The following is a 23,657-nucleotide window of genomic DNA, read 5'->3' on the forward strand; positions in this document are numbered from 1 at the left end:
AAAGAGCTTCATAGGAGATCTTTGGATAGTTCCCTATGGCAAGTGCATTAAGGTCATGTGTTCACAGTCTCTGTTCCATGTTGTTTCATTTTCATTTCTAGCACAGCAACAAAACATCAAAGCACAATTTCTCAGGTTTACCATACTACTTCCTTGTAACTAGGAAAAGACCATTTTTTCACTGTTGTTCGAAGGACTCTTCTGTAATAATCATCACCAGGCTCAAGCTGAGGTAGAGTGTCATAGTCAAAGAATAAAAGCAGCTTCCGCAATACCCCTAACTGCAAGAACCGTTTGTTGCCAATCAGTTAGAACGCCAGTGGCCAACAGATTTGTTTGGAGCTTTCAAGACCAAAATGATATTCATTATAAAGAAGTGTTAAGCTAGCTACAGTATATATATATATTTGTTTTTCTCCTGATTTTTTTTATCTCCCTCTCCTCAGAGCTCCAGAACAGCTCGCTCTGAGGAAGATCGAGACTCACTGTGGGATGCCTGGGGTTCGTGGAGTGAATGTTCACGCACTTGTGGAGGAGGCGCTTCATATTCATTGAGACGTTGCCTGAGCAGCAAGTAAGTTGGTGAATGCTTTTTCCTTCACTGATAGGAGAATTCAACCAACCTGTAAGTATCAGAACATAAGAAACAAGCAGTAGAGGTCTTAAAATTTCAGCCTCAGTGTTAAAAAATAACAAGCTATATTTTCATAATTCAGGCAGCCAGCCAACCTCTTTAATAAGCCACCACCCTTTAAAATCTAGTGAGAACTTGTGGAGATAGAAAAATATCCTGCAGACTTTACTTAAGCATACCAAATACTATCTGCTACTGGAAAATGAAACCCCTTTCACTTTCAGATTTTCAGCATTAATCTTTTTTCATTGACATAAATAATATAGTAATATACATGTATGTATTATAGTAACTCTACAGGTAATTCTTTGTTTTTTATGCTGTATGTCACACTGAGAACAAAAAAAAAGTATTGTACTACCCAAAATATCCTGAGATATATAGATATGAATAACAATCTTGCTGAGGGTATCCAGCAAAAAAAAGTAGAAAAACTTCCATATCCTCATGTTACCCCACACTGAAAGATAACTGCAAAGGTGTAGTTACCCAAAATCAGGCACCCGGAGTTACTAAATTGTAAGGGAATGCAGCCAAGTCACCTGACATGATTTTTACTCTATGCTATGTGTAACTCTACTTTGCAAACTATTTCTACAAAATATTATTTTTACTTATAATAGTGAAAGCTCAGTAACAACTGCCTCCATTTTCTAAACTCCACAATATTGTGGAACTCCACAATAGTAGTAGTCAGAGTGCTCTACAGCATGTCATTCCTTCTGTGCATACTCTCCAGCTTCTCTTTGAATCTAGTCCCTGAAGCTTTCTCAAGAAAATAGGGAATAAAGTCATAAAGTACATGTCTTTCGTACTTTAACTTTATACTGTCCCTTCAGTACATCTGCAAGACTTCCTGAGTTACAAAACAAAATCTAAACTTTGGCCCATTAAGAGATAGAATCCCCCCTGTTCCTGGATAAGATGAAGCTGTTTAATTAGGTGCAGAACTTCCACCATCCAATAGCAGGAACTTACAAATGGGACCTGAATTAGCATAATATCAAGTGTCTGATTATTTTTCCTTTTTTTTTTTTTTTTCCTGATTTTTTTTCCTGATCTGAATGCAATTACTAATGAGGAACAAGAGTTTTAATTTTTTTTATGCTGGGGAAGCATTTCAAGATGTTAAAAAGAAAAAAAAAAAGTGGGAAAGGCAGAAGGGAAGAGAAGAAGGAAATCCATCAAACCCAAACAGTTTGGAATTAAGCCTAAATACACAAGAATTCCTATTCTGGCAAGGGTAGGAAAAAATGTCCAGTTCTTTGGGACACTGAGCTGGTTGGTACGGTTTAGCTTATGTATCTGCTATGTATGCATCTGCTATGCACAGCAGTGTAGAGGAAGATACTAGGTATTTTTGGCAAATAAATTTTGGCAACATATTTATTGTTTTGGAACAAATTAATTATAAATACTTCTCTCCATGTGAGGAATCTTCATAATGCATTGCTTGTCTTAGTTCTGTATGTGGTGACTTCCAAATGATTAAATGATTAAATGAAAGAACCCAATGCAATAGCTTTGAAGAAACGCAAAGACTAATTGCCCATGCTTAAACACTAATTGCCTATTCCTAAACCGAGTAAAGCAACCAGTTTTATTTCCAACCTCTATTTGACAAAGTTATGATAATGCTTTTGTTAGTTTTTTTGGGAACATGCTTTGTGCTACCCTTTGGAGATGTAATGAAAAGAATGGAAAGTCCCAGTGTGAAATCCTATTTTCTAGTATTTTAAATAAGAAATATTTAAGCATAAGGGCTCTTGAATAGTTTGTGTACTTAGAACAACTGGTCCTGATTATGTCTAGGAGACTTAGTGTGATAGCAATCTAAATAAAAGATTTGCCAGTAGCGTAGGAGCAGTCAGCTTGAGTCAGCCCTGGTGTCCTCTTCAAGCAAGGACAAGCACTGCCCCTCTCAGATGACACAGTCAGCCCCCAGCAAGAGAACAGTGTGATAATTACTAGCTAGACATCTTGAGGTTTTCACACTTTCTAATATTATTGGTTGGCGTTATCGATTTATCTTGTGATTCAGAAAAGGCCAGACCCCAATTAAATTTTGCAGAGTTGTTTGCCTGAACTCACTTGTGAAAGTGGATGTCTCATACTAACTGTGTGCTGCACAAAGAAGCATTTATTTTATCAGTCCTTGAGTTTTAATATTTTTGATACAAATCTTGGAAAAGAGAACCTGCTCATCTATCTGTCAGGAACTGCTGTCTGATAAGCAGTATGCTCTTTCTTTTTTTAACTAATACCAAGAATGTCAAAGTCATGGATAAGGAAGGAGAATGACTGCCATCCCTCCTCAGACTGATAAGAAAGAAGAAAGTTGGATGAATTGTCCATGCTATGAAAGCAGGGGCTGCCCCCAGACAAGAGATGTTGGACATGCCGCAATGCTACATCTCCTACCGTGGATAGTAGGTGACACTGCACCACTGACCAAAATTTGTGGAGAGAAGAATCAAAAGTCATTGAGGTCCAAACTAGCAACTGGTTTTAAAAAGACAGAGTTCTGTTATTCAGTACCTTTGCAGGCAACCGGGAAATAATACAGGCTGAACAGGTCATTAGCTATGGTCATGTGATGTTTCCCAGAATCTTTCTTTTAATTAGTGCTGTCTTTCTATTGCACAGCTCAGATAGAGTGAAAATTTTCACCTGTCAAACAGGATAGAGACTGATAGTAGTCATTTGCTCAGTCAAAGAGTTTTGTAAGTGTATATGATGATTTAGGTGACTCATACAGAATGGTGAATGGCTAAATGTATTTCAGGTACCCGAAATTCAAGCAAATTTACTTCTCCTCTTTATATTGGAATATATTTCCCAACCTAGAAGATCCTGATCACAAAAATATGCGTTGGGTTTATTTGACATGTTAGCGGAGGTTGTACTAAATATTAAAATTGTTTTACTTTTTCTAGGCTTGGCAGGATGGAGTTATGATTTTTCCCTGTCTTCCAGAATTATCATCAATTTCTAATAGAATAAGGTTGTAAAAGAGCAGAAAAGTAGGATCTACTAAAGCAAGAGGAATGATTTTGGCTGATAATAGATGAATAGTCCAGATTTTCATTCTGCTTAGAAATTGTAGCCATTGTTATTACTGCTAAAGCACAAAGCAGAGAACATTTTCTCTAAATGCATAGCAGAGTGCTAAGCTAGATGTGAAGTCCCGTGGATACCAAATCTACATTTAAGAGTCAAATTGCATGATCGTAACTCTTACATCTGGGAAATCCTGTGTAAACTGTTGAACAGAGAGGAGATTTTCCACAATTAAATGAGTGATATATGTTCAGTAGGGGAAGAAAGTTATCATTGACATCATGCTGAGAGATTTGCCTAAGCAGAAAAAGTGACAAAATTAAAAAAAAAAAAAAAGAAAAAAGGGAACTCCTATGAGAGCATTTTAAACCTAGGCTTGTTGAGATGCTTTATGCCACTTCCACTACTTGCTCGATTTTTTCCCTTTTCTTTTCAATTTCCTTCCTTCCTTCAGCTAACACTGCCCTTTGGTTATGCAACCTAACTAGCTGTATGAATGAGTGTTTCTACCCACTCTGCCTACCAAATTAACTGAAGAGATACTATAGGTTGGATGTATAGGTGGAATGCTGTTGCATGTCGCAGGATGAAAAGAATAGATCTGCATCACTGACTCTCAGCTCTATTGCATCTCTACTCAGTTGCTCAGTAAAGCAGCAACTGAGATATATAGCTTTGGGTATTTGGTTTAGTGATGTGCTAAATTAGCTAAAAACAGCTCAGTTTTATGGTGTGTGACAACTTTTGTTGGACAGGATAAAGCCCAGAATGTGGTGGGTTTATTTTGTTAAAGACTACTGCTTTCTCATTTACATCCCATGGATTAACAGTTTGAGAAGCAAGCATCAAGTGATTCGGTGCCTACTGAACTGAAAGAATAGCTACAAGTGCCAGTTACTCATGTTAGCTCAAAGCTAAATGTTAAAAAGAAGAACTCATTGCCACAACACTATATTTGAAAAGGAGATATATCCAATAAAAAATACTGTTCAAAATTTCAGTTTTGTATACCTTTGATCAAAATCATTGCCCAGTATTTGGCAATTTGCTGATGCATTAATAATGCAACTGAAATTGCTACTCTATTAATGAATTTAGAGGTTATTCTACCACGTGGCTGGCATCCCTCATTTAAGGGTACAACCACAGACTCTGTTGTCTCAGAGGCTTAGATTAGAAAAGCATCTGCAGTATTTCATGTTTATTTAACACTGATAAATGTGCAGGTATGATACTTTAATTATCAAGAATGAAGTAACTATCCTAGTTTTTGGGTTGCTTCTTTATCAGCTAATTGTGCTAAAAAATTACTTTTCATTATTTGATGATGTCACTGTAATCTGTTCTGATCCTGACACTATCAAATTGGGCAAAATTATGCCATTTTATAGAATATTCCTATGCCCACAGGAACTATTTAATTTATTCATTTTTAGAATGTGCCCTCTGGTACCAGTTTTGCAAAGTCTGTAGTGCATACAGCAGAAATAATTTGCATAGATGATATAAATATCAGATATATCCACAAGTGTGTTCTAATGGAGGATATCATGTTATGGAAGTAAAACCAATAATAACATATACCAATAATAAAAGTCTTAGGTCACTTTTGCTGCCAGGTGATTTAAGAAAATGATTCTCATAAGCCTCAACAAACCAAGAGATTATCAGGAACTCTGTATGCTAGTGTAGGGCATTGTTTTGTGCAAATGATCTTTCTGTAACTGTTCTTACTCCTCTTTTTCAGGGATATCCTTTCTGTGCTATAGTGGGTATTTTTAAACATTTGGAAGAATCTTTGACTAATTTGCGGATGTTGCAAGATAAAGCCTTGGCATCCAGAACCATTATATGTATCTATATATATAAGAAACCATTTTTTATTCACTGTATAATTAGCCAAATCTGTAACTATCAGGACCTTTCCTGCTTTCATCTGATGGAGAAGCATTTCCATTTTTCCAGAGAGCTTACAAATCCAATTTCATAAGCAACAAGCTCTTGAATTTGAGTCAATATTATACAAAGCTGCAAATTTCTTACAACTCCGAATAGCACTGCGGTCTTGGAAAAGCAAGTTAGTCCCATTGTGCTGGCTTTCCTAATTTTCAGCTGCTGTGCCATAATAAAAGCTGCTAAAAAATACATAAGCTCCTTTCCCAAGTGATCTGTTACTAGAGTTGCCACAACTGGTATTTGGAGTGAGAAACTGGTCTGCGCTAGAATGAGTGGTAATCAGTCGTTCCTACAGATCAGTTGCGTCTTTTCTTGCTGAGGAGTTTTCTTTTAATTCTTTCTTAATCTATAAGAAAGCTAAACTGTAATTCCATAAACCCCAAGCAATAGACTGTACTTGAGAGAACACGAGCATTTTAGTACATTGGGCTAGCATACAGGGTTCAGACTCAGATTCAAACTTCCTCAAAGCATCAGAAACTTGGGTTTCTGTTCAACATATTCATTTTGCAAAACCAGCTGCAAAACTTGGATCCAGATCAGAGTTCAGGCATGTTCACATTTGGGGTGTTAGTGCTTTGGGCTTGCAATGTGTTTTCAACGCTATCTTTGTGCTGCAGCAGGTCAGATGAGGTTTATTGTTCACATTTTTTTTCCTCACTTAAACAGTGGAGAGATTATCATTATTTTGCTGAAAATCATCTCTTTTAATTCTTTCTTTTTCATTTTCTGCCCTTCTTGACTAGTGAGCAACTGAAAAATATTTGCAACTGTAATGACTTTCTGTATATATACAATATGCATTGTATGTATAAGGCACTTTTTAAATTTTTTTAAGAAAAGCAAAAATACAGCATTGAGAAACAAAAGAGAGAGATTAGCTGTATGAAAATATACAGTCTTCAGAAAGCACTTTGATCTTTTTTTTCTTCCTTTATTTTTATCCTATTTTATTTTTGCTATTTTAATTATATTGACTAGTCATGTTTTACTGAGGGTTTAGACAGTATTATTTATTAAGAGCTATTACTTAGGGGTAATCCAGCTAGTAATCCAGCAATAGTGCAAAGCAGAATTTAAAAGTAAAAACTGCCATGCAGTCCATCCCACTCAGCAATTTTTAGAGCACAGTTCCAAGGTCTGCCTTACTTTTGGATAAACTTGATGCAAGACTTAAACTCCAAGAGTACATATAAGTTATCTAGAAAAAGAATCCTGAGTGAGAAACTCCATTGTCAAAGTTACAGCTTACTGGTGTTTTTATAGCAAGCACAATTAAATTCTTGAAGTTTAACAATTGCCCTTACCAGACTTAACTTCTAGAGTTTGAAGTGAAATTTTGTAACCCAAGTTTAATCTTGGCTTTAGCATGGAAAGGCTTATCTATACAAGGCAATTCCTCTGGGCCCTATGCTATCCTGGCTACCGTGCTAGTAGTAATTAAGATGGTATATCATTAGGCAGGATAGCTAGCTTTCTTGTATTAACAGCTTACAGTATGAAAAAAAATGTTAGCAGAAGCTGAGTAACTTTTTGTAGGAAACATTCAGCACTCAACTTCAGGAAGCATTAAGCAGCTAGAATCAAATAATTGTTTTGTACTAACACCAGCATTGAAAAGACTTTGCCTTATAAAAATTAGGCACATCTCATTCAAACGGACGTCACTCAAATTCTGAAATACTCCATCTACAGATCAGGTTTTGGTTCAAGCTGTGTGATAAATAAAACTGATTTTTTGTATTATTTTTCCTAGCACTATCTCATTTTTACTACATATGGTCAGACTCCATAGTATGATGCTCGAATCAATCTTCAGCTATTCTGTTGGTTTCAGCAAAATTAATTCTAGATTCACAGCAGAGTCTTGCAGACTACGTGGTGTAGTGTTTATGCCAGTCCAAGCTCACATATGCAAGGATCAATGTTTATTTCATTATGACAAAATATTTACATCAAGAATACTGATTCCCTAATGCCAAGGTTGTGGATTTGCAGTATTTATGCAAACAGCTTAATCAATTTAAGTCTACGATATTACTTTGTAGCCTCATACTCGTTTTAGGTCACTATCAAGTGCTGCATCCCACACGTGAGACTTTGTCAGCCAGAGACGTGAGATTCATGTTTTAATTTTCCTAACTATTTTGCTTCCTATAGTGACAGAAGGTAGTATTTTGCCTCCTGGTTGTTTATTTTTGTGCTCTGACAGAAAGAATATTCATAAAATCTATAACTAAATTTGCCAGGACAGGTTGCTTTGTCTATCTGTGCCTACCTTTCTCATCCTGAAGTTAGCTCTTCCTGCAGCATTTCTGGTATTTACTTTGACAAGGTGCAGAAGTCTGTAGGAGGCTCTTGGCCTCTTGAATCTATAGAACCAAAGATTTGTACGTGCAGGCGGAGCTGCATGTCAAAACGCATGTCTGCACAACACGTTGTGGCAGACAAGTAGCACAGTAATGAAAGGAAATTGTAGCATTTTAATATAACTTTTCATCTTGCTGTCAGCCGAGTAGTTTGGATGTGAAGCTAGGCAGACCATACTAGGATTTGAAATAGTGAATTGATATGTTCAGAGAGTCATGATGCATCTTCCTTTTTCATAATGTTTTGGTGCCCGAGGGCTGCCCCGTAGCTAAGTTTCCCTTGTGGGAAAAGGTGTGACTGAATAAACAGACTCTCTCTTTCTGCAGAAAAGGAGAGATAGAGAAACCTCAGGATGCGGGGGTGAAAATGCAGTTGAACATACGGGAGACAAATAAGAGGAGCAGGATGGAGAGAGAGAGATGTGAGACTGTTAGCATGTGTGAAGCATTGCCACATGTCTATAGGCCCCAGAGCAAGGAGAAAGCTGGCTTAGCCTCTCCAGACACCATGGGAGGAAGAAGACCCGGTGTATTTTGCTCATGGGCACAATGCAGGAACCAAAGTCTGCCCTGCAAGAGCGGTTCTTAAGGAGTGTGAAAATAATGGGAGAGCAAGGGTTGTCTCTTGCACAATTTTCCAATCCCTGTAATGGACCTCTGCATCAAAATTCAGGTCCATCAAAATATCCTGCTCCTGGCTCTGAGTTGCATGCTTATATAGAGCCTTGTTTTTTAAGGAAAGCATTTCAGACTTTGATGATTGCTGATGAGCTCCCACTCTGCAAACCTCTTTCATCACCTTTGGTAATTACAGTTAAAGGCAGCTTTGGCATGTGGTTGTTATTCATTCTGACATGGATTACTGAAGGGCTCCAAACTGTAGTGGAGCACAAATACATATCTAGTGCAGACTTTGGAGAGGGGGAATGAACTAAGTTCCCCTATAAATTGGAGCCTAAAGAAATAAATAGCAGGGTGTGGAGCTGTTTACATTAAAGGAAGTGAATATTTTAATATATTCAAAGTTGTCAACTTCTCAAAAACTTTACTGGAAGCAAGTGACTAAGTCTGAAGGATGAAACTTGATGCCCAATAGCTTGTTTTTCTTTCATGGTCACCTGATAGTAATTGCATGTCAAGCCAAGCCTTCAGCTACCTCTCTCCTCTACAAAATCCACTGCCATGTATACCTGACAATACAGAATACTGTAGAAATATGTCGTACTCCCATTTGCTGAGTGCCCACCAACTTGTCCCTCTAGATGTCTTCTGCCTTTTCCTGCTGGCTGCGTGGATTGCGTGGCTTGTAGAATTACTATTTATATCCTGTGCAGTTTGGAGATGTGATGGCAATGTGTCGTAACATGAATTCCTGACTGCTGCGGTCCTTCCTTGCAGGGTTAAATGCTGTGTGCTGTGACATACTGCAAAATATCCACGCTGAGACATGGGGTCTGTACCACTAATTTGAACCCTGCCTAGAGGAGAAAATCTAGTCGAATCTAATGTCATACAAGGTGTTGTGTATTTCTCTCCAGCAGGATTAAGTTCCCCAGATGGTGTCAGTTTCCCTATTTTAAGCATAGACATATTCAGAAATAGAACTCACATTCAAAAATCAAGCTTTATTCCCCTGAAAATCTTCCATTAAAATATGCAACATTTTTCCATGAAAGTCTGTCTAACAGTCTATTTTCCATGAATCTCATGATTTTGAATGCAGAGGTAGATACCCAAGTCCAAGAGAATCTGAAATGTTGTCTGAAAGTAGTGTTAATGTGAAACAAATTACTTAGCAAACCTGTGAAAATATATCAGCTCAGGCTGAAAGCAGTTTGCCTGCTTTTGGTTGAAGGGTGATAACTGGAAAACTAAAAAGCTTTAAAAAATCAAAGACTTGATCTTGAAAAGTAAACAGGTGGGTTCTTGTTTAAGATTGGTTCCTAATATTCATGAATCATCACAGAGTAATCTACATCCAAAATTGCACATTTGTTCTGAACAACCCTGGCCATTAGCCAGAGGAGGGAAACTGGGAGAAGAGTCTGAGCAGCATTGTAGTATACATCTATTGAAAATACCTATTGCAAAGGATAAGCAAAAAAAACATATTTTGTTTTAAATCAGACAATATGAAGAAACTGTGAAAACAATGAGGGGCAGCTGTTAGAAAGGAAGTTTAAATTTTCATGGCTGCTCAGTGGTTATGGTATTAATAAATTATGGTAATTGGTAGATGGCAATAACAGCAGGTCTGTGTGAAGCAGACATGTTTGATGGGTTGCATGGCATTTATGAGAGACAGATGTGGTACGTGTCAAGCTTGCTGTATAAGCTACTCAGTGTGGTGGATTCACAGTGCAAGGCCTGCACTAGGGCTGTCTGTGTCTGTCACAGTACACTTTTTCTCTGCTATCTATGTTTATAATTCAAAAGTACCTCTACTGAATGCCGTGCAGTGTCAATAGCTGTAGGTTTGGTCTGTGCCAGAATATCTTTGCCAGTTTGCATATATTATTCAGGAATGCCTGGGAGGGTGACAGAATGGTTTGGTTTGGCTTGATTTTTATTGCCAATATTGCTATACTAGTTTATAGCCTACTGTGGATACAGTTTTTTCTATTGTTTATCCTAGGCTGAATACCCTGTATAATTTTTCTTTTCTGCCCAAGCTCATTACTTGATTTAATAATATAATGCTCTAAATGCATTGCAGTAGAGATATGTCTATGTTTTTGACAGCACTATTTATGTGCAAAGTGCTATGGAAAAGAGCTTTTTATGCTTATATTTTTTGTGCTCTTCTGAAAAAAAAAAGGAAAGAGATTTTATTTTCTAGTGTATCTTCTATTGCAGTCATTTACACCACTCTGGTGTATTTGCAAAATGACTTTTTGCCCATATGTGGTACTCACGCAGTTGTAAATAACTACCAGAAGAATTTCACAATTAAGTCCTATCTGTTTTCAGGTACGTGGAGACGTGTGGGAGGAAAGACGGTTTCAATAAATTAAATGAATTCAACTTATTCTAGAGTTAACTCAATATGGAAAATGTTCTTTTGTTTTAAAAGAGCAAAAAAATAACTCACACAAATGCATGCAGATGCACTTCTTTCTCTTGGATAGTTCAAAGATGTCCTGGATTTAAAACTTTAGCCTTGGCAGGCATTTAGTCCTCAAGGAATGTATATTTTGCTAAAACCTGAAAAAAAAAGCAAAAAGTTGTGAAATTGAGAAATTAAAAATAAAAGGAATTCTTTTGAAGGGTGATTTTAGAAAGCCAAATCCTACATTTTGGCTTCCATTGGGTATTCTCTCTGAACTCATAAAACATATGAAACTCTAGCTAAGGTCAGAGTTTCAAAATACAAACCACTGTGTGCTAAAAACATATCTAGATCTTGAACTCTCTCCTGGGAGCCCTGCTGGCACCAGGGCTGGTATGGGTCTTCTATGGGAAGAGCAGGACAGCCTTGGCAAGCACATGCAGAGGAATGTGTAGACCTTGATAGGGCCCAGCTTCTCAGTGGCTTTCTGGATACTGCTCTGCAGCAGGGATTTGGTAGTAGAGGGGAGCTGGTACGTTGATGGAAAATATGAGAAATGATGGTCTTCTTCCCCATAGTAAAGCGGGGAAGAAGCAGCACGGACAGCAGGTAGCAATCCCATTGTTTCACCCCACAGTGAAAACCCAGCACTCCAGTTCCTCATCAGTTTTAGGACATGTGCCTACATACACACTGAGCTGCATGCGTATGAAACCATTGTGGCTTGCTGGAAGACACCAGGCGTCTTAACGTGATTAAGATGTTGGCTTCCAGCTAAGCTCTCTACTGTCATCTCTACCTGCTTCGTTAAGTGATGCTACCGTCAAGAAATCTCCTTTTAAGCAAAGATAGGAAATTGGGGAGTGGTAGAATTCAAACCTTAATTCTCATGTGGACAGACAGTCTTTGCAAGAGATGTTTAGGGGGAGGGATTAAGTGCTTAGAGATCTGGGAGGAAAAACGTTGATACAGAAAACAATATTGTGTGATTTCTGTATTCAATTATTAATGCTTTTGGTTTTGTTTTTAATTTTTGGACACAGGACCTGTGAAGGGCGAAACATCCGATACAGGACATGCAGCAATGTGGTAAGTGAAACATAACTATGATATAATGCAAATCACCTATGAGTCTGATGTACCGATAACTTAAAACAATTCATTAGCAGTGTGATAACAGTAATATGATAGCTATCTGAACTACTTTTGTATCATAGGACTCCTGACAAATCTTCCCCTGTTTCTTGAAAGCTGGAGCGGTTATGGCATAGCATGATGCTGAAACTGTTTGGATGGGATTGCTTTTCTAAACAGAGTGTCAGTGAAACTTCAGAGCAGCTCTGTGTAATTACCCTGGCAGAGTCAAAGAGCGATCGGGTTGCAAGTACTGCTTTGGTAACCGTCTGGTTCAAAGCGGGCCGGCTGTCAGGCTTGAAGATTAAGCTGTTAAGGACTGAAGACAAGTTAGTATGAGATATGTATTACTACTCACTTGTGCCCACCCTGTGCTGGAATTAGGTAGAATGTCTTAGTAAAGGAGTTTCTGATGTCTCAGCTATCATTATCCTCCTGCCAAATATTTTTTCTCTTTTTTTCTTCTATAGTAGAATGTGGTTTTTAATACTATAAAGTAAGGAGCTTCAAGGTCTGTTCTCATCAAGGTGAAAGTATGTTTTCACTGGTGGAAGTGGAAGTAAAGACTTTAATATGGAAAGTTCTGTTGTGTGCCAAGAACTGTAAAAGCTCTCAAATTACACAGAGCAACGTCAGTTCCATCAGCAAAGATGGAAAATGAAGTCAAATTTTCACTGAGCCAATCTTTCGTATGTCTGATAGGGACAAACACAGAAGCCTTTGAATAGGTGCTTTGTCTGCAAAAGTTAAAAAGTTAATGTTAAAAAAACTGAGTATGTGCCCTCAGATTTGCCATATATTCTCTTCAACAGACCACAATTCACAAAGCAAAGCATTGCTTACTTGTGTTTGAATTCTAATCTCCCATGAATCAAGAATTATGACCTTCTTTCTCACACGTCTGCTTCAGAAGTTGGTTCTGGGGTCACTGAAGCTTCTCATCAGTCTAGACATCTGCTTCAATAACTGACAATCACAGTCAGTAAATAGGCCTGCTGGCTGATTTCACAGTCCAGTTTCCAGCTGTGAGGCACTTATGCTATACCACCATGTTTAAAAAAATGGGAGGGTCAATTTGTGTCAGTCAAGCTGCATGCTATAACACTATAGAATGTGACCAAAAAAAAAAAAAAAAAAAAAAGGAGAGACTATTTTTAGAGCTGATTTGACTTAAGTGGGACTTATGAGCTTTATTTTGGTTTGAATGTGTGTTGTAACAGACCACTTCTTCTTCTGGGGTACACTGAGAAAAGTGAAATACTCCTCTATTTCTGGATCACCCTGCTGAGAGGATTTTACCTGTGTTTCAACACTTGTTTTGGAATTGTTGAGCTGAGCTTTCTAAGATAAAGATTTTTTTAAATATTATTTTTAACTTAGGTTCTGTTTTGGGCCTGCAAGTCCGGACGGTTTTGCTACTAATTAAACCTTGTAGAGGAAATTCCTTAACTTACCTTGTATTTGACAATTTGCAGCATATGACTGTGGCATGCAGCTCAGAACTGTCTTAATTATACAACACAATATAACCCAAACTGAAACTTTCAAAGTGCTTTACTGTTCTGAAATCAGTGTTATGTTCACCACTGAATTATGAAGACACAGAATTACATTTATAATTTGTAACCTCTTTTACTGAAGACTATAAAGGGTGGATTGTGTTACACTGTTAACGAAAGAATGGAATGAGTTTTCATTTAGTTGTTTTTACTTCACTTGCCAAGCTAAAACTAATTCAAACTATATCCTCAAACTTTTGGCTGCATTAGAGTTCCATCAGGCCTTTCATATATGATTTTATGCCTTTATGGGAGTACTTGGGTGTATTTACTTTGCAGGCATTTGAATTAAGGGGAAAGCATTTCATTTTTTAAGTATGTTGAATCTTTGATTCAGATGCTCTGATGTTCCATTTATCATCTCTGCTATGCCATACCTCAGTATTCCCACTATCAGCCACTACGGTGGCACTGCTACTGTGATCAACAGTTGAGGATGGGGCAGGATCCAGCTGTGGGCTGTGGTGGCCCTTAGCCCTGTGTTTTGGTGCCACCCTGAAGTATTTTGTGCAGAAGTAGTGGAAACCTAAAACAGTTTGGGAGGCCTTGACAGGCAGCTCTGTTCTGAAATTCTTTCTGCTGCTGAACTGTGCAGCAGTGCTGCTGAAGTACTGGTAGTCTCTTTCGAATTCAGAGTAGTAAAAGCAATATTCTTTTTAATGAAATCCACTGTGTCTCCCTCCAAAAATCCAAGGATGCACACACACAAGTTCACTTTGGAAGCAACTAGTTGTATGGCTTGTTGTAGAATTCTGCACGGGAAAAGACACACAATCATGTGTGCATTTTTGTCTACTGTCTACTCAGACCTTCCCATTTAGGACTCCATTCCAAAAGACATTTGAAAATCAGACCAGATCCAGAGACTGACATTTACGTCTATGCTGAACCATAGTCTGCCACTGGAAAGTGAGAGTAAGCTCTCTTTTTACCCCACAAATGAAGCTTGCTTATAGCATGTTGGGAAATTTCATTTCCTGAGGGAATCAGTTTGTCCTAATGTGTGAGCCTTCATTACCACTAACTTATGCATAACTTGAGTGCTCTTATTATTCATAATTAGACATTTAATTATCTACAAACTATCTTTCTCTGAAGTGACATACCTTTGTTGACATAATTGTCTTTTTGTGGAAATGGATGAATAGTCACACAAAAGCATACTACTTGGAAGGTGAAATGGAGGAATACTTCTTGGAGTTTGGCAATGAAAACATTTTTATAGGCATTATCATTTGCAAGATTTTCTACAGATGGTTTTAATTTATCCTGAAATTAAATTACAGGAGGAAAAAAAAAGAGAGAGAGAGAGGAAAGGGAGAGAGGTACATCCATTTCTTAAGTGACCTGTGTTTTTCTAGGGATGTTGAACCTTTTCGCACAGTAGACGCTTCTGTCTGTAAAGCTTCTGTGCAGTTGCTAAAAGTGCAAGTCTCATTCAGTATGTTTGCTGCTTCTATTGACTGGTGGGAATCTTAAAATGGGAAGATTTTAGTTATGAAGCCACATGTATAAATAGTGAAAGAAAGAACTAGGGAATCCGAAAATTAACTAGGATTAAATTGCCTCAGTCTTTTTTTCTTTTTAATATCAGTGCTGATTCCAAGTATGTTTCAAAGATTTTAGAATGTTGCCATGGAAGTAGGGGGAAATTACTATGCAGAAAAAAAAAATAACGAACAAAAACGCAAACTGAGCAAGATTTTTAGAGTGATTTTTTTTTTCTCTCTTTTAGCTATCACATTCTTATTTTGTTCTTCTGGGTGTACTCTCAGTTGTCAAGTTCTTTTCATCTTTTGCATATGGCTTGTCAGGCTAGCTTTTTCACTCATCTCTTTTTCTATCCAGTTGCAACTACTGTAGCATTTTGTGCATTCTCTTCCCACTTTGACATTGAAATCTATCTGAACAAGGTTTGTTGGCACATACAGTCTTTCACCCTTCTCTCCTCATAACAGTTTCAATTATCAAAACTTTTTTTGCATGTGTGCGATTGAAAACATGTTGATTTTGCCCTGATATTTTTCTTCTCATTGCATTGCTTCCTGAGTGAAGCCAGAAAACCTGAGAAGCAGGAGAGCTGACATTCCATTCTCAAAGGTCTTTGCTCTCCGTATTTGCTTGCTCGTTCTTGTCAACATGATAATGAACACTGCAAATAAAGATGCTCTTGAGATACCGATGATTCAACATGAAAACAAACAATGCCAGAAATTGTGCATCACTATTAGTTCTTTGTACATAGTTTAGAACAGTTCTGTAAGTCTTAGATTTAATCTGTAGATCCTAGACTCCATTAATCAGACTACCAAAACTTGTAAATATCATTTATAGTTCTTTTTTCTATATACCTCACTTTCTTAACTTGGCTGAAATACCAGCTCTAAATTACAATGACATTCCCCATTCTTTGGCTTGCTTTCAGACAAGCCACTTCCATCCCTGTTTCTTATCACCTTATGCCGCTTTTTGTAAATGGTCAATGCCAATAGTGTCCCTCCCGCTTTTGATGAAGTTACGCTCTTTTCTTGCCATGCAGCAAAGCCTAGCTTGTTGGAAATTTTCAAACCTAAACCTCCAAACAGATACATCATTATTCTCAGACACTTATGCTGGTTTGTGTTTGAAAAGCACTATGTCCAAGTGGAATTTTGTCAGGTTGACACAAATAACAAATAGGATTCATTTTTTTTCTAACGTTTGGTGGGTGCCATATCAGGAATGAGATGTGAGTCATTTTGCAGTCATCGATTTGTCAAAAGCTTTGTCAAAGCAAAGTCAAAGTGTGGACTTTGCAATACAATTTGGTGTTTCCCATACTTGAATGAACTGCACTGTTAACATTTGCTTTGCGGTTCTACTCCAGAGAAAAGAACAAATAATATATTTATGTCTTTATTAACAGCAAGTTATGTTTATTCTCAGCTTACTTTTTAAGTGAAATGTCTTCCAAACGAGGATAGTTTTTTACAGCATGTTATTCAAAATGCTGGATTTTAATAACTGTCATCTTATTTTTGAACAAGTGTGTTTTAAAACCTCAATGTCAGTGTGTCTTGTTTAGGAATTATTTTTTCTTACTTGGAAACAAATTGCTAATAACAGCTTCTTTGAATTCTGGATATGCTTCTTTGTCAGCAATAAGACTTGTAAGTCTTTGACTATTCAAAAATAGAAAATAAAATTCTGGCATCCTGTATAAATACATTAAGAATATTTATAGACCAGACAACCAAATTCAATTCCATCATGGTGGCGTTTCAGACCTGCTCACTCTGGTTACCTCATAGGACGTAATTTCTGATAGAAATAAGGTCTTAATTTGCATGTCTATTTTTGATCAATGTGGCATCCATGGTACTAGTATGAAAATGCAGTGCTGTAGCATTTTATTTTTGTATTTGTTTTTGATTGAAATATTTGGGTTTTTTTAAGTTGAAACACAAGTTTCATATTGAATTGTTTGCAAAAATGGGAACATATGATTTCTTCTATTATCTGTTCAAAATAGATTTTATAATAATTTCTCATGGAAAACATCTTGGGTTGATATTTCTCTGACTCAAATCCATGTTCATTTAATGCAGAGTAGAAGTACATTCTGATAGTGCTCATTTACCTAGTTGATGTTATTCATGCTATGCTATACTGTGTCAGATAAATCTGTCTTGGAGTTGTTACAGAAGGCTATAGTATGGGCCTCACTTAATCTAAAGAAAGAGTTAGACATGTGCCTAACCTATTCAGAAGGTCACAGGAGTAGATACATGAAAATCTAGCTGTAAGAAACCTGAATTAAAGCAGGTCATTTAACAGGTCTTCAAGGACAAGTGAAGCTTCCATTAAATCCCTAAATCTCCTAAATCTCTGTGCTTGTATCTGAAATTCTCATTTAGTCTTGGGAAAAAGACTATTGGGGAACCTCAACATTTATTTCTCAGCAAAAAAATCTGTGCAGCTGAAGTACAGTATGTACTTCATGAAAATAATTGAGTACATTGTTTTGTCAGATGCTGCACAGAATAGCAAATTGTTAGTCATTTTTTGTACATAGGAAAAGCTCCAGGTATAGTAAATCATTCTTGGCCTGTGCAAATATACAAGTGTATATACTGTAAACAGTTTTAAGGTTCCCCAACTGTTTCTACCTATTGGAGCCCAGATACAATCTTTTACATTTTACCCACTGAGTAAACTTTAAAAGACTGGTTTGTCCCATGAAATCTGATCCACCTATCACCACTGAGGGACATCTGGGATTCATCTTATCTTTTCCATTGGTTTGTTAAGTAATAGAAATTATTTTGAATGGGATTCAAGTATGGCAGAACTCCATGGACCTTATGAATTACAAAAGGGTCAAATAGAAGGTCAGGTTGAAAAAAAAATTGACTAGAGGAAGTGAAAGAAGTTGCAATACTATGGCCAGGATTAGGTGGTGTCTAGGAAGTGAAGATGCAACTTCTCTGTTTATTTTTAAATATCAAAGATATTTCTGACTATCTTTAAGAAGATGTGTATTTTCATCAAAATGGAGGAAATCTTGTCCTGATTTTGAGGACAAACTGAGATTGCAGGTATCCAGGCTCAGAAATATCCCATGAGCGTTCATATCTTGAAGATCATGCAACAGCCATCTAGGATTCACTGAGTGGTGGAAGAACAGTTGTTTCTCATTCAGTGGCACTTTTCTTCCCTAAAAAGCCATAACGAATAGGAACCTTGAACAACTGCGTAACTGAAAGCAGTCTCTCGATTTATTCCGTTTTTTCTTTAAAGAATATGGTGGCAGTGGTTCTTCGTATCTGTAGGTACTCTCACATAATTGCAAAAAAATAAAAAAACCCTGAAGCAATATTATCTGAATATGTAACTGAGCTAGAGTAACCCAGGACACAACTATACTGCCTTGGCAGTCAGACACCAGTGATGTCACAGGCTGCAAGCCAGACCTCCACCACCAGACCAAAATTTCAACCAGTTCTCCTAGCAGATCTAAATAGCCCATATCAAGATATGTTACCTTAGGTTCAGCACTGCTTTGACTTGTTTTTTGACTTCTGACAGACACAAAATATCATCACTGCCTGTCTCTCTTGTTATGGCACAGGTAGGCATGCTATATACAGTTTATAGGTTACTTTCCCGAGGTGAGACCATCAGATTGTGTGAAATATAACTTCTCTCAAGCTGATGAGGCAATGGTAACTGAAGTTACAGAATATCCTTTACCACCAAGCCCCAACTGCCCATATACACATGCTGAAAGTCTTCTGATTTTTCAAAAGTGAAAAGATTCTGTTAATTTGGAATCTATGATTTCTTATGATCAGGAGCCAGTGTTGGAGAAGTAAAGCACAGAAAGGCTAGGACAAGAGGGGAAGTGGTCTTGAATAAGGGTGTGATAAGTGTTTAGAGCAAAATAACAATTTACTGCTTAAACAAATATGCAATAAAACACTGTGACTATGCCTTATCTACTATTTCAGAAACTAAAACATTCATTTACAAGCTGCAAGCTTATATCTGTATTTCATTATATGATTGCACAAAGCCCAGCACGAAGAGGCTTTGGTCCCCACTGACATATAATACAAACAATAAATAATAATTTTAAAAAGCCAAAGTAAATATAGACAAGAGATTAATAAGCAGAGCCAAGTTCTGTGCAGTTTTCACTTTTTTTATTCTCTGTAAACTGTGTCTAATGAAGGATACTGTTTGTGCAGTAACATTTCTTAATATTGTCCATTATATTATGAAAAACATACACAGGTCATGCAGTGTTACGTGTGTAGGTACAGGTACATGTGATTTCCTGATTAAAAGAAATGTTCACTAAATAATTCTCTAGTGGAAAGGGATCTGCAAGGCTGCAAGGCCCTGAGGCAGATTTAGAATCTGAGTAGGAGCAAAGTGGTGGGCCAGACTCTCACCCCTTTTTGTATCTGCATGCCAAGATAAGTATGCATGTCTGCCTTTGTGACTGCTTGAATGTATTCTTTCAATGGCTTCAAGTTTTACATGAAAACTTTTTTAAACACACGATCTACTATTTAGAGCCATTGTTTTATTTTGATCATGAATCGAAGATTGAAAGTGTTTAACATTTGGTCCTTGTCACCTGCCGTGTCCTGAAAGCTTGTTATGTTGACCATACATTTTTTATTTCTTTGATTTTAAAATAAAATTCTACCAAACAAACATGGTATTGAACCCTGTACAAAGCAGGATTATGCGCTCTGTATGTTGTGTACTTTGTTGGGCCTTTCTGTCTTTGTAAAAATAAAGCTCTTGCAAGCCAGGAAGTTTGGAGGGCAGAGCCAAGCTTGAACCAAACAAGAGAGTTGGCTTGGATATCTGAGACAAGCATAAGCCAAGCCGTTAGACCTGACTGTATTTGCTTATGGAAAGAAAAATTCAGAGAAGAGTATGCACCAGAAAATTTTGTGGCAGGAAGTAAGGCCATAGTGTTCCTCAATTCTTTCCTCCTCCATACTGAAAATAGAGCTAAACCAGGTCTGAGGTCAAGCTATAATTGTTATCTCATCCTCTGCTTAGAAGAAGGACAGAAAGTCCTTTTTTATTTTTTTTCTTTTATTTGAATTATATAGCCATGGAGAAATAATGAAACTCACAAATTTTCTCCTGTTGTTTTCCGTCTGTTTCTTTGTTCTGTGTCAGCAGTTTGACCAGATGACAAAACAGCCTGATTTGCCTATGATTTCTTCTGCACATTATAAAATTAAACTAATATGCATGCAACTTTTACTTTTTATTTTATTTTACATAATATATGAACAGAAAAGCTGTGTGTTTTCTGAACCATCCTGCAAGAAACTTCTGTTACAACTTTGGACACAAACATTTGCTTCCAAAGAGAATGAATGCACTCTGCTTCGTTGCCCTTTGACACATACTATTCTAGAGCAAGTTTGGATCGGATTCCTTTTCTCCTAGTAGACCTTAATCCATTTTATCTCTTGTAGCAATAGGACTGTTGGCTAGTCCTTGACCCATGTTGTGCTTGTGTGCCATTAAAGTCAATGACGAAGCAAATTAACTGAAAATTTGCACTCACTTTAGGAAGAAAGCTAACTAAAATCAGTAGCTTCAGGTTGTGGTCATATCTATGAACTGTATACTATAAGAAATATTTGGAAAGGTGTGATCCAACATTGTTCACCATTCAAAAGTACGGAGTGTAGCCTCATTGCTACAACAGAGTGAATGGGAAGCCAGATTGGTTATTCTGGATTGCAGGCAAGAGTATATAAATGATAATTTATCATTTATATACTCCCATTTTGCCAATCTCCCATTTTGCTTCTAGAAGAGATAGGAAAGTCTGATTTTTGAGAGAAGTTTTGTTTTAGACCTTTTTGCTACACAGTGATGCTTTGATGTCATAAAACAACATGCAAACTCCACAATGCCTCCTGAAAGGTGCAGTAATCTGCCCTGTTTAAAAGAAACTTCAAAGAGTTAGCAAATTAAGATGCAGAGAAAGATCTGGTAGCAGAGGTGATCTTTTAAACCTGAGCAGAGATATTTTGCCCAAAAAGCAGCACAACTTTCCAGGCAGGGAAGCTAAGTCTGTGAAATAGGTTATTAAAAAAGTTATTAGAATTTCTATAGTTTGAAAGAGCTATTTTGAGGACAAGCGGAGAATGCAGAAATCCTACAAGATTATTTCCTGATTATGTTGTGTTAATATATGGCAAAATTCTTTCCCACTAACTCTATGATCCACATTCATGTCCCTCCATAAATATGGGATAATGCTTCCATGAGGAACATATTCCCACCTTACAGCAGCAAAATGAAGGTCTGTGGGGCTTTAGTTATCTACCATAGCCATGTTGCCAACAATTTCTGTTTTATCCAGTTCTCAGAATATTTAATGCTTTTCCTGAGGCTGCATTCCTGTATTATGTGGGAAATTCAGGTTACTTCTGAAAAAAAAAAGAAAAAACAATGAACTTCTAGCCTTTGTGGTTGATTGCAGAGAAAAACTTGAAAATACCAATCTTCAAGGATCAGAAACTGTTTATTTTGCTTGAAATCATATTTTTAAAGCCTTACTTTCTTGAGTACTTGATTAAATTAATTTCAGTGCTAAATCATGGCAAGAAAATATCTGTTAGTTAGAAAAAAAAAGTCTTATGCTCTCATTTCAGTGAGCAAAATTAGAAAGAAGCTTTTAAGTAACATGAGTGGTCTTTGTTTTTTATCAGAGAATAATGCAATGGGGTATATATAGCTCTCAAACCTTCTAAAATAATTTTTAAAGGTTTACTCAGCAAAGGGTTTACCCATAAATTACTGATTATTATATCATATTACGATGTTACTATTTTACATTACTGATTATCTTTGCCTCATGTAAATGGAAGAAATACAGATATATATGCCATTTTTGTTGTTTTCTATTGTCTTGTTGCTCTCCCAACTGATGTAGGGCACTGGGGGACAAAAGCTGGAGAAGAATGTTTGAATAAACAAACAATTGTATCCAGTGATTTTTTACTTTCTCTCCAAACAAAAGAGGAAGAGCTGGCTGGAGGAGGGTGGGTGTGCGCGCTCATATATCCACATGTGTACCCAAGCGGGTAGTGATTCAGCAAGACTGTTTCAGGGCTGATGGGTTCTGTGGTTAAGCCATAGATGTGTAAATATGTTTCTTACGTCCCAAGCACATTTAACCATGGTCTGCGTGTTTTTCATTACTTCTGTGAAAAGAAAAAGAAAAGGAAAGGAAAGGAAAAGAAAAGAAAAGAAAAGAAAAGAAAAGAAAAGAAAAGAAAAGAAAAGAAAAGAAAAGAAAAGAAAAGAAAAGAAAAGAAAAGAAAAGAAAAGAAAAGAAAAGAAAAGAAAAGAAAAGAAAAAAAACTATAAATATCCAGTGTAGTTATAATGATCTCCACCATTTCCATAAGTGTGTTTGTCTAAATAGTCAAACTCCTTAATTGGAATGCTATGAAGTGCAACCAACTATGCAATACTTGTCCCAAACAGACTTACTGACCCCTTTTTTATCTTTGATTTCTCTAGGATTGTCCTCCAGAAGCAGGTGATTTTCGCGCCCAGCAGTGCTCTGCTCATAATGACGTCAAGTACCAGGGACAATTTTATGAATGGCTTCCTGTCTCTAATGATCCTGACAATCCATGTTCACTAAAGTGCCAGGCCAAAGGGACGACTCTGGTTGTAGAACTGGCGCCTAAGGTCCTAGATGGCACCCGATGCTACACTGAATCGCTGGATATGTGCATCAGTGGCTTGTGCCAAGTAAGAAGAGAAGTCTTACTCTCATGTCTTTCCTAATTATTTCTTCCCTCAGCTATCTACCATACGTCTACCGCTTCTCCTACATACTTCTACCTTTATAAATCTTTCTTTTTAATAATCTCTTTTCACTCTTTATGATGTTTTCTATTATATTGTCTATGGAAAGGTAGACAAATTCTGGCAACAAAAATTCCTTTGTGCTGTTTCCCTGATTTTTTTTTTTTTTTTTGGAGGAAAGCATTCTCACTGTTCTGTAGTTAGCTCCACTAGCAGATTCCAATTGAAAATATCCTAGAAAAATAATACTTTAAATACTTATTTTGAAATTTGGCAAGTCCAGGAATCTGCCTTGCTTTGAGGATTATTGTTCAAAATACCTCGTAACAATCCAATAGATGAGGCACCAAACTAGGGACTCTACCACTGACTTGCTGCAGAGCTGAGCAACCTGCTAAAGCTCCTGTGGCCTCAGTTTGCCTATCTATTAAAAGTAGGATTAGAGCACTTTCTTAACGACAGTGCATGGGGATCTACCAATAGAATTGCTAAATATTGGCCCTTTGTTTTTCAGCTGTTCTTTTTGATTCAGGTGTCTGTTGGTTTCC

The 23,657-nt window shown here is 37.1% G+C and overlaps 1 long non-coding RNA gene across 1 annotated transcript; it reads left to right on the forward strand.

Moving 5' to 3' along the window:
- Nucleotides 1-428: 428 nt before the first annotated feature.
- Nucleotides 429-22,885, forward strand: LOC148593149 (uncharacterized). The gene is made up of 3 exons (XR_015913788.1): nt 429-574; nt 12,112-12,157; nt 22,816-22,885. It is a non-coding gene; the product is annotated as an uncharacterized LOC148593149 (long non-coding RNA).
- Nucleotides 22,886-23,657: the final 772 nt, after the last annotated feature.

Source organism: Tinamus guttatus, unplaced genomic scaffold (assembly GCF_059628265.1).
Source record: "Tinamus guttatus ecotype Peru unplaced genomic scaffold, ASM5962826v1 Tinamus_guttatus_pri_ptg000450l, whole genome shotgun sequence".
Lineage (NCBI taxonomy): Eukaryota > Metazoa > Chordata > Aves > Tinamiformes > Tinamidae > Tinamus > Tinamus guttatus.